Source organism: Emydura macquarii, unplaced genomic scaffold (genome assembly GCF_026122565.2).
Source record: "Emydura macquarii macquarii isolate MOO-44397 ecotype Brisbane River unplaced genomic scaffold, CSIRO-AGI_Emac_v2 contig_1933, whole genome shotgun sequence".
In the NCBI taxonomy this organism is placed as follows: domain Eukaryota; kingdom Metazoa; phylum Chordata; order Testudines; family Chelidae; genus Emydura; species Emydura macquarii.
In genome coordinates this window covers 48,564-63,361 of record NW_027132070.1, presented here as the reverse complement: position 1 = coordinate 63,361, position 14,798 = coordinate 48,564, and the positions used below count along the sequence as shown (strand labels likewise).

The window sequence follows — 14,798 nt, the reverse complement described above, 5'->3', positions numbered from 1 at the left end:
TGTCTTTTACAGCTACTAGCAAACAATAGATGGTAAAAATATGACACAACTGGCAGCTATACTGTGTAAGGGGTGCTAGGGGTAGCAGAAGGTGGGGGCACATATTGTGTAATGGGCAGTGGCAGGGGGTGCAGGAGGGGGCCATACTGTGTAATGGGCACGAGGGCGCAGCAAGGGTTTTCTAGCCAATGTTTTGTGTCCATTCTTCTGGTCTTTAGATGGCAGCTGACCATGGGAATAACCAATGGCCAGTGCTGAATATTCATACCGTGGTTTTAATTAAATGTTTAAGTGATTAAGAGTGGATAAATTAGGAATTAAAATTTGGAATTAAAAATGTCAAATCTTGTGAAGATTCAGGTCTATCCCTATATTACATCATATACTGAATATATTCTAGCCCTATTTTCAGCCTATCCTTCAAAGAGCTAAGCAATAAGATTTCATCTAGATTTGCTGTTTTGCTCAGATTAATTAAAAAACAAAATAAAAAAGAAACCTTTTTTTAAAAACACGATTATGGGATCCACAAATATTGGACATTTGGTGTTATGAAGAACAAATATTTGGAGACCATTATTCACACTGGCAATAAAATCAACTGAGCCCTCATTAAGTGGTTAGGGAGATAATTCTGCTAGACAAAGATTGGGAATAACCCAGTTTGTTTTGCATTCAGAAATAAGTGGAGATTTGCAATCGTCTGTAAAGCCTGCAACAAACATTTCCTTCAGGGCAAGAAGTGACCGTGTGTCAAACTTCATGTTGAAAGAAGGCACTTCTAGACTCAAGTTGTAGAATATATTCTAATGCCCCCAGATGAAATTATTATTCCCTGTACCCATATATGCCTATGAACTGGCTAGTGGGAATGTGTGGCGCTGACCTTTACGGGAGGGAATCAGTCCTGTGCTGTTGGTTATCAAACACTCCAATAGATCAGCTAGTGGCCCACAGGATTATCTCATTGTTATTATTGCTGTGGCACTGAAGATCCATGTGAGGCTGAAACTTTTCCGGGTCTTGGAAAGGAACTATTTGCAGTTTTCTAATTTCAGGTTCTTGGACTTTGATGCTTCCATGCTCTGGGCTGTTCCAAGAAGCATAAGGGAGTTAGGTGCCAAGCTCTCATAGCAATTCAGTGGCAGTTGACTGTGTGTGTTGTGTACATTACGTCCCTTTTGAGAAGTCCAACGAAACGTGTAAAACACCTTGTTCTACCTGCCTTTTATCTGAGCAACGATTGGGTAACGTTTTCAAAAACACTGAAGTGAATAACCAAAGTGACTTAGGTGCCTGAGTCCTGTTGACTTTCAGTGAGATTTAGTTACTAAAGCTTAACATCTGAAAACCATTTTGAAAAATTGAGTTAAGCACCTAAATCACTTTGACACCTTTTCAAATGTTACCAAGCTGATTACCTGATGTTGTTAGGTATTCAGAGCAGCAGGAGGTTATTTTTGCTAACTATGTTGAGACTTTCAAACCTGCCTCAGGGAATTGAATGGGAACTCAGTGTCTAAATCACTTAGGCTGATGTGCAAATATCAGCCGTAAACTCTGTTCATAGAACTTGTGAATTATTTCTTCATAATCAGGATAACATCCACCCAGTAAACAGATTTGTTTTAGGATGAAGTACTTTTTTCTCTCCATGACTTTCCCTTTGAGACTACAAGTTTGACTCTACCGACACTGTCTTAAAATAAACAGTAACTTTCCCTTGCCTGTTATGTTCCGTTAGCAGACGTGCCTCAGGAGATGGCCCCTTCCCGCAGAAGGATATATAATAAACAGAAAAGACGTTCCCCATTTGGCTCAGAGTATGATGCACAGGGCACGTTACCAGACATAACAGCCAGGGGAGCCCATCTGAGTTACATTGTTCTATTTACCGGGGACAGGGAAGTATGTGACTGCGGTGGTGAGAGAAGATGGACTGAACAACCAAGATTCTGACCCCTGAAATGCTGAATGAGGAGGTGACATCCGACTCCAGCTGCTCACTGACCCGCCCTAGAGGTAAATCTACCTTTCCCTCTTTAGTCCTTGAGTCTTCACGTTTTTGAAGGCATGTAAGTTTGCTTGGTAACTAATCCTGTTGCAGTCCAAGGGCAATGGGGCAATGATCGCTCTCAAGTTCCCAACCCAAAGCAAAATGACTGAATTTGAAAAAAGACATCAGATCACTGCTATCCTAGCTTCCTATCTGGCTCCATGTGGGAGTGTATTATCCATACACTGACCTGATGCCTACTTAAGTGGAAAGTTACAGCAGGCCTGGTGGTGGACACCGGGTCAAGTGAGGCTGCCTACAGGGAGCTGGAAGGTGGCCACTTTCACTCAGGCGCCTCACTGGCGGCGAGTTCCGCGGACTTGGCCGCCATCCACTAGATAGTAGAAAGTATCCAAGGTCGTAAACAAGAAAGCTATGCAAGCTAAGAAGCTACCAATAATATGTAAGCTGTTCCCATGCTAAGTGTGTGAAATTATATAATAGCCAATCAGCAATTGTGTGACCATTGTATGCAAAGATGATAAAAAGGTATATAAGCTGGAGAACAAGATGGAATAAACGATTCTGCTTGCAATCATATTGGTTGTTGTGCTTTATCCGTCCCGCATCCTCTGCCATCAGCAGTGGAATCCTCCCTCGTCCTCTGCTATCAGCATTGGAACCCGACAAATGGTGACCCCGACGTGATTGCAATTCAAGTGGATTGGATTGTGCGTCGGGCAGGGAGAAGAAACGCGGGAGTTATAGCCGCTGCAGGAGGTACTGCGCTGGACGCAGCTCCTGGTCGTCCAAGAGGGACGTGTATGAGCTCACAGGAGATACTGCGGTGAAGGCAGCTCCTGGTTGCCCAGAGGCAGGCGTGGTCGCCCAGAGAGGCAGGCGTGGTCGCCCAGAGGCAGGCGTGGTCGCCCAGAGAGGCAGGCGTGGTCGCCCAGAGGCAGGCGTGGTCGCCCAGAGGCGTGGTCGTCCGAGAGAGACGTGGTCGTCCAGAGGCGTGGTCGTCCGAGAGGGACGTGTTTGAGCTCAAAGGTGAGCGGCTAATTAATTAAGTATGGGAAACGCTGCATCAGCTGAAGAAAAAACGGTGCTTGAATTTTTTATATGTATCGCGGAGCGCCAAGGGGAAAAGGTGTCCCCGGATAAATTATCTTGCTTATTGAAGTGGAAACAAAGAAAGGGAATTTTTGTAAAATCAAGTACTGTATTTGATAAGACTGTCTGGGAACACTTGGGCTCCGACCTATGGGAGTCGGTAGCCCATGGCAACAAGGAAGCCTTTGCCTTAAGTCAGACCTGGAATAAGGCAAGGAGGATGGTGAAGAACCTTGCGGCTGAAGCGGGGGTACAAGCGGCAGTGAGAGAAATATTTCAAGTGGGAAATGAGACGCCTCATGTATTGCCAGTAGGGAACGAAGTGAGTGTGGAGACCTGGACCGCAGTTCCATACCTCCGCGAGGAGATTGGTCGGTGACGGCCAAAGCGTGTGATAAATACTGGCACATAGGAAAATAAGACTCCTAAAGAGACCTCTACCATGGGAAATGAAAGAAATACTAAGTGGCAGGTTTCTCTGAAGAAGTACAGAAGTACTGAGTGGCAGTCAGACTTCTCTTATGTGGTATAATAAGTGTGTGAAAAGGATCTTAAAAACAGTGTGTAATTAGGTGCTACCTTAAGTGTTTCAAGAGAGAGAGAGGAGATTTTTTTTCCTTTCTTTTTCTTCTCTGTTTCTCTCTCCTTATCTCTCTCTCCGTTTCTCTTCTCTTGTTTCTAAAAACCTTTGAGAGAGGGGGAGGGAGTGGGTAAACATAATGGGAAATTGTAAAAAATAAGGATCGGGCCCTTAAGCATTTTGGTTCGAACAACATGGTTTATGGCCAAAAGGAGAAAGGGGGGCCAAAGATAAAATGCAGACAGGGTGAAAACTCTAAAGAAAGACTGCATAAGTCCCGGGTAAGGAGTCTAAAGGACTCCAAAAAGGAAAAAGTGAAAATTTAGATAAAGAGTATATAGAGAGGTTGAGGCCGGGGTTGGGGAGTAGGACGTGGTACCTTTTTGGCCCCAGGAGATTCCTCCTGCCACTATTGTGGACAGTTGGGACACTGGAAAGCAGAATGTCCAAGACGATCTGGCCAGTCGGAGTGGACATTTGGGCCACCACCACCTCCTCCCCGAGACCAGACTCAACCTTTATATTAGGACAGCCTGGGAAATGGTAACTTTATTAATGCACCCTTTTTGTTAATAGATTAATCAGGTTTTTATGTGTTTTGTTTTATTGATGGAAAACCAGTAAAATGTTTTATAAACACTTTCTAGACACTGAAGTCAGCAGATCCACCTTAAAAGTTTAGGAGTTTTCTCTATTCCCTTATCAAGGAAGAATGTAAACCAATTAATGCCGCATCTAGTGTCTAAACCACTATCTGTTTCTTTGAGACCTATTTCTAATCAGCATGTCTTTTTTCTTTTTTTTTAAGTTCTTATTCTCCAGTTAACCTGGTAGGTAGACATTTACATTGGAAAATTTGATTGTATTATTTATTGTTTACCAGATGGGATTAATTTGTTATTTTCCTTGTGAAAATGAAAATTCTATTTTGGCTGTATTTCTTTAATAGGGACAGGATTTTGAAATATCCAGCATACAAAAGGAATATGTCCTGTGATTACATCTCTCCTTAAACAAGGAATCATTGTGCCTACTTGAATCCTCTGATACACCCCAATTTTTCCTGTTAGGAAACCTGGAAAATATTTATTGTTTTGTGTAAGATTGTGTGGGGATAAGCATAAGACCATTGCCTGTTATAGTAATGCCATGGACCCTGTAGCTGCAGGGCTTCCACCTTGTCTCCGTGCCATTGCAGCTGTAGCTGCCTTGGGTAAAACCTCGGAAACTTTGATTTTTGGTTCTCCACTTATTATTTTTGTACCTCATATTTGTTTAACAAAATATAAAATTCTTTTGTTGTTTGCAGGTCATATTATACTCACCCGATGTCCAGTTTTTGATCCTGCCTCATTGTTATCCACCTTTTGTAGAACCCAAAATTGATCTTCTATGTTATTGGCTCCTGTCAAAGAAATTTTAAAGGTATTCTTGTGGCTGATTATGCTGTTTGTTTTTAACATGAGGTAATTAAAAGTAACCCTTTCCCTTCTGTGAACCCTGATCAAGAAGCTAATTTTTTTCCTGTAACTACAGTTTGTATCCTGACCGAAGGTAAATTTGTTAATGATTCCCATTATGCCTTTGGTGTTGTTCATAATTATGGTTAACTCTAAAAACAAAAAGGCTTCCCCACTTTGGGAGGCTTCCATATTAAATGAATTTTATGTTGCTGCTTTATAAATGTTGTATAGTTATTTTTTATTATTGTTGTTGTTAAATGTTTAGTTTATTGGTATGTTGTAACAGACTCTGCTGTTAAGGCTGCAGTCCTTTCTGCATTTTAGGCCATATTTATGTTGTTTTGTGTTTATATTGGTCCAGTCTAATATGTATTAGTAATTGTATGTTTATTTTTGAATGGGTAAAAGTTTACCCATGTGCAAAGGCTGATATTGTTATAGTCAGCAAAAGGCTTGTGAAGGAATTTATCCCTTGCTTTGGGATCCCTCTGTCTACCAACAGTAACAGGTCAAGTTATAAAAGAAGTTTGCAAGGCTCTTGATATCCAACAGAACTTTTATTGCCCACATCACCCTCAGTCTGCAGGGGCAGTGAACAGACAGAATGGTGTTCTGAAAAAATAAACTAGCCAAAATTTGTCATGAAACCAGCCTCAAATGGCCAGATGCCCTGCCTTTAGCCCTTATAAGTATAAAATCATCATGTAATAGAAAGACTGAACTCTTACCACACAAAATCCTAATGGGCTGACCCGTGAGGCTTTCTAGCTCTCTACCAGTATCAACTCACCTAATGGATATTAATTTAGCTGATGAAACTGACTTGACTTATTGTCAAGCATTAATGAAGTGTGTTAAGGCTTTTCGTTCACAGGTCCAAGAAGCCCTTCCCCAAGACCCTCAAAAAGCATGTCATGATCTACAGCCCGGTGATTGGATTCACGTAAAGGTCCACCAAGACAGACAGCCCTGAAACTGCGTTGGAAAGGCCCACTCCAGGTACTTCTCACCACTAACACTGTTGTAAAGTGCCAAAGTTCCCAGTCCTGAATACATGCCTAACACTGTAAAAGAACTTCTGCACCTGTAATGACAAGGTCAGTGGAACAGGGTGCAAGTGCTTGTAACCTCTCCCCTGCTCAAGAAAAGGATTTGCCACTCCAGAGCGAAGAGGATTTGAAACCACTCCAGAGCGAAGAGGATTTGAAACCACTCCAGAGCGAAGAGGATATACCACAATGTCATCCCTACCACCTCAAAAGGAAAAGACTTAAAAACTCCCCAGATCACTGGTTCCCTAAATGGGTATGGCTAGTGATCTTTTGGATGTTCTGTATTGGCCTTATCTGGATGACTCTCTTTTGATCCAAGTTCCTGATTAACGGTACACCTGTCGAGAAAATCCCCAAGGTCCATGGGGAAGAAGACCGACAACCTAATGACTTTGAGGTACAATTAAAACCCAAGCAACTAAACCATAAAAGACAACGCTTCTTGGACTATACTGACACATCTTTATAATTAATTAATCAATTACAAACAGATTTAAATGTGTCTAACTGTTGGATTTGTAGTCATGTTCCCTTGCATTTTGAAGAAGGTATACCCGTGGTTCTGATTGTGTTAAACACCATGTAGTAAAAGATTAAGAAGTTAACACTACAAAGTTTGGAGGGACAGTTAAAAGTGTGAAAAGTGTTATAGGAAAAAAAACCAAAAAACAAAAAACAAAAAAACCAAAAAAAATTTTTTTTTTTTTTTTTTTGCAGCCTTCTGAAGAAAAAACAGGCCCTTCTCCCAAATAATTGGTCTGTAAATATGTAAATAATCAATTGTAATTAATTGCTGCAGGCTCATAGACAATCTGATTTAAATCATTTGAATATGGACAATTCAGTCAAAATTACTAAAAGAACTACTAATTTAATGCACATGACATTTTACAAATCGCATCATTATTCCATACCATTTCCCAAGATGATATTTCATGGGGTTTCACAGATTTATTTTATGCCTTAACCTCATGGCTACCAAATTTATTTTGGCTTAAGTAATTGTTTGTGTGTATAATTTGTTTTATTGTTATTTTTACCTGTTGTTGTTTTTAGTGTCTGGGTATTTTGCCCTCTGTTTGTTTTGCTTTTAGTTGGTTTGTTAAGGCCAGGGTGCCTGTCGTGCAAATGTTAATTTAAGTTGCAATTATTAAATTTAAGCAATGGCTAGCTCAGGTTTATAAGTGAGCCACACTGGTATTACAGTATGGCTCAAAGGGGGGATTGTAGGATAATAATTGTCTGTTTGACCATAGTCATTTTATTTTAGTTTTTTGAGTGTTCTGCTTTTTGCTGAAATCACCCCCCTTCCTTTTCCCATAGTGTTTGATTTTTTGCCAGGGTCAGAGAACGGGCAAGGAGAGAGCCAACTAGTTTTAATTAGTCATATAGCCTTCTGAGAGAGAGATTAGACAACTTCAATAGAAAAGTAGAAATCTTTTGTTAATATGTTATCTGTTATGTATATTTTTAAAAATAGAAACGTATAAGTTAATAGTAATAGTAGTAATACTTTGAATATACCTATAAGCATCAAAAATTTATGCATATGTAATTTTTTTTTGTCTTGTTTGTATAAATATGTAAAAAAGCATGTCTTCAGGGTCTCACACTGACCACATGCTGGGAAGTGTAAAAGAAAGGGGGAGCTGTGGGGGTATATTATCCATATGCTGACCTAACGGCTGCAGAATCGTGCAGCTATCGATTTTTTTGTTGGCACAGGGACACGGTTGTGAGGATTTTGAAGGCATGTGTTGTATGAATTTATCAGATTAGTTATATTTTGTTCATGCTTTATTGCAATGCCTTGCAAATAATATGCATAAGATTATGCAAACTCATAATCCCTTATGGGAGTGGCTTAGCAACTTTGGCTGGCCCTCTTGGCTTGTTTTATTTTGTTATACGGGGATAATCATTTTGGGAATTGTACTCCTCTTCCTTATTTGTGCCCCCTGTTTTATTTGCTTATTGCAAGGTAGTTTGGAGTGTTTTGTTGAGCGCATATTTAAAAGAAAGGGGGAGATGTGGGAGTGTATTATCCATACACTGACCTGATGCCTACTTAAGTGGAAAGTTACAGCAGGCCTGGTGGTGGACACCGGGTCAAGTGAGGCTGCCTACAGGGAGCTGGAAGGTGGCCACTTTCACTCAGGCGCCTCACTGGCGGCGAGTTCCGCGGACTTGGCCGCCATCCACTAGATAGTAGAAAGTATCCAAGGTCGTAAACAAGAAAGCTATGCAAGCTAAGAAGCTACCAATAATATGTAAGCTGTTCCCATGCTAAGTGTGTGAAATTATATAATAGCCAATCAGCAATTGTGTGACCATTGTATGCAAAGATGATAAAAAGGTATATAAGCTGGAGAACAAGATGGAATAAACGATTCTGCTTGCAATCATATTGGTTGTTGTGCTTTATCCGTCCCGCATCCTCTGCCATCAGCAGTGGAATCCTCCCTCGTCCTCTGCTATCAGCATTGGAACCCGACAGCTCCATCAGCATGGTATCTGGGCACCTCAATCTCTTGCATGGATCTATCCTCCTACCACCCCAGTATAGTGCTGTTATCCCTGCTTTACCGATGGGGGACCTGGCTCACAGAGGGACAGATGGATAGAGGGATTTCAGCTCCTAATGACAAAGAGACCCTTAGAGGGAGTTGAAATCGACGGGCGTTAGCCACTGACCCTACTCAGGCACCCGGGTGCAATTTTAGGTGCCCACCAGCCTTTGGAAATCTGACCTCAAGTCCCACATGGAGCTCTTGACAAAGGAGGGAATTCAACAAAGTCTGCCAAGTCTAAGGCAAGCTCTTCAAACACTGGCGTATCCTTGATTCCCCTTTCACATTCCCTCTGTTTTACTTTTCTTTCTGGCACTGACCTCGCTGGGGTGCTGAGGGGGTGAATGAGATGACGTGGGGAAAAGGGAGCTGATATTTGCTGTTGTGCTGGATGCTAGGGAAGGAGACACTGGCAATTACCTGGCTTGGCAGAATTCATGGGTGGAGGGGGGTTGGCTGCACTTTTGGGGACTAATTCTAATTTTTGTTGCTTTTTCCTTCAATTTTTAACAATTTCAATTTGTACATTTGCAGAAAATTTGGTGCAGGGGCAGGGTTGGGCTCAGGATTAGGGCAGCGCTGACAGCAGGGCTGTGGGGGGGATCCCAGCCACAACCCTGGAAATACAGGTGGCTCCCTGCACAGCTGAGGGGTCTTTAAGACCCATCTTGACAAAGCCCAGGCTGGGATGATTTTGTCAGGGTAGGTCCTACTTTGAGCAGGTGGTTGGACTAGATGACTTCCTGAGGTCCCTTCCAACCCTCATCTTCTAGCAGTCTTTCCTAGAAGTCCGTTTTCCTTACAATTCACTTGCAGCAAACTTCCCCCTGCACCCTTCTCCACTTCAATTCCCAGCTATATTTGCTTGGTTTGTTTCTTTGTTGTGGCTTCCCTTCAAATGTAAAATTGTGACCAATTTCAGCCGTGGTGCACCAGCCTGTTTTGTGCTGCTTATAGACACTAGGCAGTGACAGATGTGATTATCTGAAGCAATAGCTATCTAGTCAGTTTGCTAGAGCTGTCTGCACTGCTGTGTCTGAGTCCCATCACCACAGCATTTGAGTGCTTGGTGCCATCCGCCACGGTACTGCACAGCTTTCCAGAGAGACCAACGTTTTGTGGAACCTGCAGTCTGCCTGGATAGGAAATATCTCCCAGAGACCAAGAGAGATGGCGTTTCCCCTCCCCAGCTCAGCTATTGTTCCAGTACCCAGCAAAGGGAGACCATGAAAACAATGTTGACATCTTATGGAGTGAATGTTGTTTGTTTATATCCCGTAGATACACCGCATGGTGGCCCCAGAACAGGGAAATCAAACGTCCATCACAGAATTCGTCCTCCTGGGATTCAGGACCCTGCCTGAACTGCAAATCCTTCTCTTCCTTTCGTTTCTAGTGATCTACATCACTACCATGGCTGGGAATGTCCTCATCATGGTGCTAGTTGTCACTGCTCAGCATCTTCACATCCCTATGTACTTCTTCCTGGGGAACTTGTCCTGCTTGGAGACCTGCTTTGCCTCCACCATCCTGCCCAGGCTGCTGGCCAGTCTACTGACTGGGGACAGAACCATCTCAGTCAGTGAGTGCATCTCACAATTATACTTCTTTGGTTCTCTTGTAGCTACAGAATGCCTGCTCCTATCGGTGATGTCTTACGATCGGTATTTAGCCATAATCAAACCACTTCACTATGCAGCCCGTGTGAGTGGCAGGTCTTGCCTCCAGCTCACAGCTGGCTCTTGGGTAGGTGGCTTCCTAGCTAGTAGCATAACAGCGTTGTCAATATGACAGTTAACTTTCTGTGGTCCCAATGCTATTGACCATTTCTTTTGCGATTTTATTCCCCTTGTAAAACTCTCCTGCAATGATCCTCAGCTGATGGAAATGTTGGCTTTCACAGTCAGCTTGTTTTTCTTAATGTTCCCATTCCTACTGACCATGATGTCCTACATCTGCGTCATCACCTCCATCCTGAGAATCCCTTCCACCACGGGGAGGCAAAAGGCCTTTTCCACCTGCTCCTCCCACCTCATCGTGGTGTCCATTTATTATGGTACTCTGTTCATAGCCTACATGTTCCCCACAGCCCACATGCCGAGGGACTTCAAGAAAGTGCTTTCTGTCGTCTACATGGTCCTGACTCCCCTGGTCAATCCCCTCATCTACACCCTGAGAAACAAAGAGGTCAAGGAGGCGCTGAGGAAAGCTTGCAGGAAATGCATGTGTGGACAATGGTAGCCAATCAGTTGCCTTAGGTAAAGTAGCTATGCCAGAGCCTGGCTTTGGGTCAGAACTGAAGTCTGCTGTAGACCAAGACTGTATTTACATTAGCTTCATTGGGCTGTGTGTCATACGTTTAGAGTCACAGCCAGGGGAGGAAGTGGAGACAGACACACCTCTTGGAACCTGTGACCTGTTCTTGTTAGGGCCTTTATCAGATGCCACAGCTGGGTGCGACTGGGCTGGTGGGAGATTTGAACTAGTGGCTCCTCTAAGTTCAGACAATGAGGGGAGAGTGTGCTGAGTGAGATGGTGCAGGGAAAACAAACACAGCTGGGAAGCTGAGCATCCGTTTCTTGTAGGGTGAGAGATTTAGATAGATACACACACACATAAATCTATGATGCCTCCATTATACAAATATACGGTGGCAATGTCAGCCTCGGACTCCCAGCGGTAGGAAATGGTGTAATTTTTGTTCCTTGTAATGTATTTCATCCTCGGGCTTCTTTCCAAAAGGACAGGAATCTAAAGGAAACCATCTAACCTGTACTGCAGGGCCCAGCACTGACCTATTACTGTCCCATTCTTAGCAGTGATATAGGGCCAGTTTCTCAAGATATTTGGGTACCCAGTGGGATTTTTCAAAAGCACCTGGGCATGTTACCTGCCAGAGGAGCCTGTAGGTGAGCCAGGAAGGGGAACATCTCCCGTCCCCAGGTCCCTGCATCGCTCTGGGGCCTCGGCTGCCTGGTGTGAGGCTGCAGAGGTCATGGCCAGAGGCAGAAACACAGGGGCTATGCCCTTTTTCCTGAAAACACATCGGCACCTACACGGTCACAGGCAACTGAGCAGGGTTTTGTGAATCCCAGGTGGGCCAGATTCTGAGGTTCAGGTGACTAAAGTGGAATCTTTGTGACTCCAGCCCTAGGCCCACATCCTCATCCTCGTGTTACAGCTGGGGAAACTAAGGCAGAACGAGGTGCAGTTACCTGCCCGGAGTCACTCAGCGGGTGAGTGGCAGAGAATAGCCTAGAAACCAATCGCCCAGAGTCTTAGTCCGGTGCAGTGTCTGCTCCACCATGTCCACTTGTAACTGACAATGGCACCCAAGGGTGTTAGGTGTCCAACTCTCATTCACTGGCTGTGGGATTTAGGTGCCTAACATCACCTCTTACGGGAAAACCCAGCCTGTACATTTATAGCCACACCACTATCCTGAGAACTCCCCCCACGCCTAGAGGATGTTTTCCACCAGCTCCGCCTCATGTTTTACTATTTTGTAAGAGACCCGCATAACTGTGTGTTACCAAAAGCATAGCACAATAAAAGAACTAAACTAAGACTTCTTTCTGTCGTCTTTGTTGTCAGAGCTCCCATTATCTGCTCAGTTCATGTCTCGTGTGAGGAATACATGTCATGGCTTGACTGCACGGAAATGCAACATTTGGGCCTCATGGACAGCAACGCTTTGGTGACACAAAATTATTCACACTAGTGATAAATTGGAATGAGACCTTATTACATGCTTAGGGAGTCAATCATGCTAGGAGAGGACTGGGAAAAACAATATTCTAGATAGTTTTGCATTCAGAAATATGTGGATATCTGTATTCTTTCCAAAAGGCTGGATCTTTCCTGGGAGGTGACAAGAAATGTTGATTTTATAATCTCACGTCTCTAACCTCCATGCTTCCATGGTCACTTGTTACCTGGCAGCTCTGTGTTCTTGGGGAACCAGGGTGCAAAACCCCAACTCTCTCTGGCTCACCTGAATATCCCCCCACAACCCCTGCTTGAACCAGAAACCAAAGGCATCTCAATATGAAAAGGCAGTGGACACAACTAAAACCCTCCCATCAAGGGTGATACCATTCCACATGCCTCATCTACATGAAAGATGTAAAAAGGAGGCATCTCATTTAGCACATCCCATGGAGAACAGAAGCCTCATCTACATCAAAGATGGAACATGCACTGAACTCTGGGACTTCCAAAGCAGGGACGCACTGCATCTTGGGAAATCTCTGCTCTTGATGTAAATGAACTCATACCTGTACACATCCAGCTCCACAGTTATCAGACCTTTCTAGTTATTGATATGTAAAACACTGAATCCTGGTTGCATTGTGAGCTCTCTCTTAAGGAAAACTGCCCATAGCCAGGAATGATCAGCTCCTTTTGTCCAGACATTGTTTATCCATAAACAAACCTGGTGTCTACAAAATCCCCCATCAAAGTTCAAACCCCTGTTCTGATGCTTGGATCCAAATTCTGCAATAGTTCTACTGTAACTTCCCCTCTTCCTGACTGATTGTGCTGGGGGCTCTGCCTGACTCAAGCACCCCAGACCCTAAGCTGAGCAGCCTGTCTTCTAGGAAACTCTGAGCTGCACGGAGTGGTGAGACCCCCCCATTTTCCCTTCCCCCAACACACACACACACACACACACACTCTCTCTCTCTCTCTCTCTCCACTTTGTAATCAAACCTGGGCTAGCTTTCTCCAATACCTCAACTGTAATTGTGTAGTATTGTAAGTGTGTGATTGTGTTTCTTCCTTGTATGATATTACTGTTAGTATCATAAGTTTTATACACCTGGCAATAAAATAACTGTTGTAATCACGCTGGTTGCCACTTTCTCTCTCTCCAAACTTCATTTACTCCTTTCTGTCCTTGGTCCCTATCTTGCTCTGTAGTAACGCTTCTTTTACCTAAGCCAAAGATCTCTGGAGTGCCCCAAAATCCTATGGGGTTTGCTCATCAAGGGAGTTCCTGCTAGAACAATTGTGGTGTAAAGGGCCATATGAAGGAGACAGCTGAGAAGTGCTGCTCTGCCTAGCCTACGGAGTCCAGGGGCAAATAAGGGTGGCGGCTGAAGGTGCTGTTTGACCCAGCCTGATTGAGTCCAGGGGCAAATAAAGGGAGTAGCCAAAAAGTGCTGTTTGGACCCAGCCTGCTCAAGGAGTGCGCTCTATTCTGGTGTGTTGCAAAGGGGCATATAAGGGTGGCCACTGAAAGTGCTGTGTCACCAGCCTGCTGAGTTCAGGGACACATAAGGGATCAGCTGAGAGTGCTGATAGCCCGGTCCGCTCAGACGCACTCAGTTAGTCTGGAATGTGTGTGTGTGTGTGTGTGTGTATCTGTGGGGGGTTTATTTGAATCTGGTGCTGGAGGAACCCAGCCCTGAAAACCTTACGTCCTGCAGGATAGCTACATTGGGAGGGGACTTGTAGCCCTATGAACACACAAGTAACACAAGCACTAAATTAGTAGAATCACACCCCATTCCAGGAAGGTAACCCCAATCACACCCCTAGAATCACACCCCCTTCCAGGAAGGCAACCCTAATACATGAGCATATCCCAAGGTGACGGGCAAATCTGGTAACACATAGTAACTGCAGTTCTGCCCTCAGTGTCTAACTGATATCAGTAGGAACTGAGACTTCCAAGCAGCTATAGGATTAAGCCCTAAATAAGGGAGCAGGTCATGGCTGGGCTCTATGTCAAACATCATTTTGATTGAATGTCCTCACAAGGTTCTTATCCAGAAGAGAGGCTTCCGATTACGCTCCACCTTCCCCTTCTCCCAGCTGGTTTCCTTTCCTGAACATCCCCATCACATTCCGTCTGCCTCAGAACCAAAACCGGTGCTAGCCCGTTGGGGGCCCAAAGCAGGAATATTTTGCCCCCCAACCTCCTCACACACACACACACAATACTAAAACTAGCAAGTTCTTTTAATAGCGAGTGAATGAGGACCCCCTTGAGCTGCTTGGGGCTCTAGGCAATTGCTT

At 44.0% G+C, this 14,798-nt stretch overlaps 1 pseudogene; it reads left to right on the top strand.

Moving 5' to 3' along the window:
- Positions 1 to 10,064: 10,064 nt before the first annotated feature.
- Positions 10,065 to 11,015, top strand: LOC137159807 (olfactory receptor 11A1-like; annotated as a pseudogene).
- The last annotated feature ends 3,783 nt before the right edge of the window (positions 11,016 to 14,798 follow it).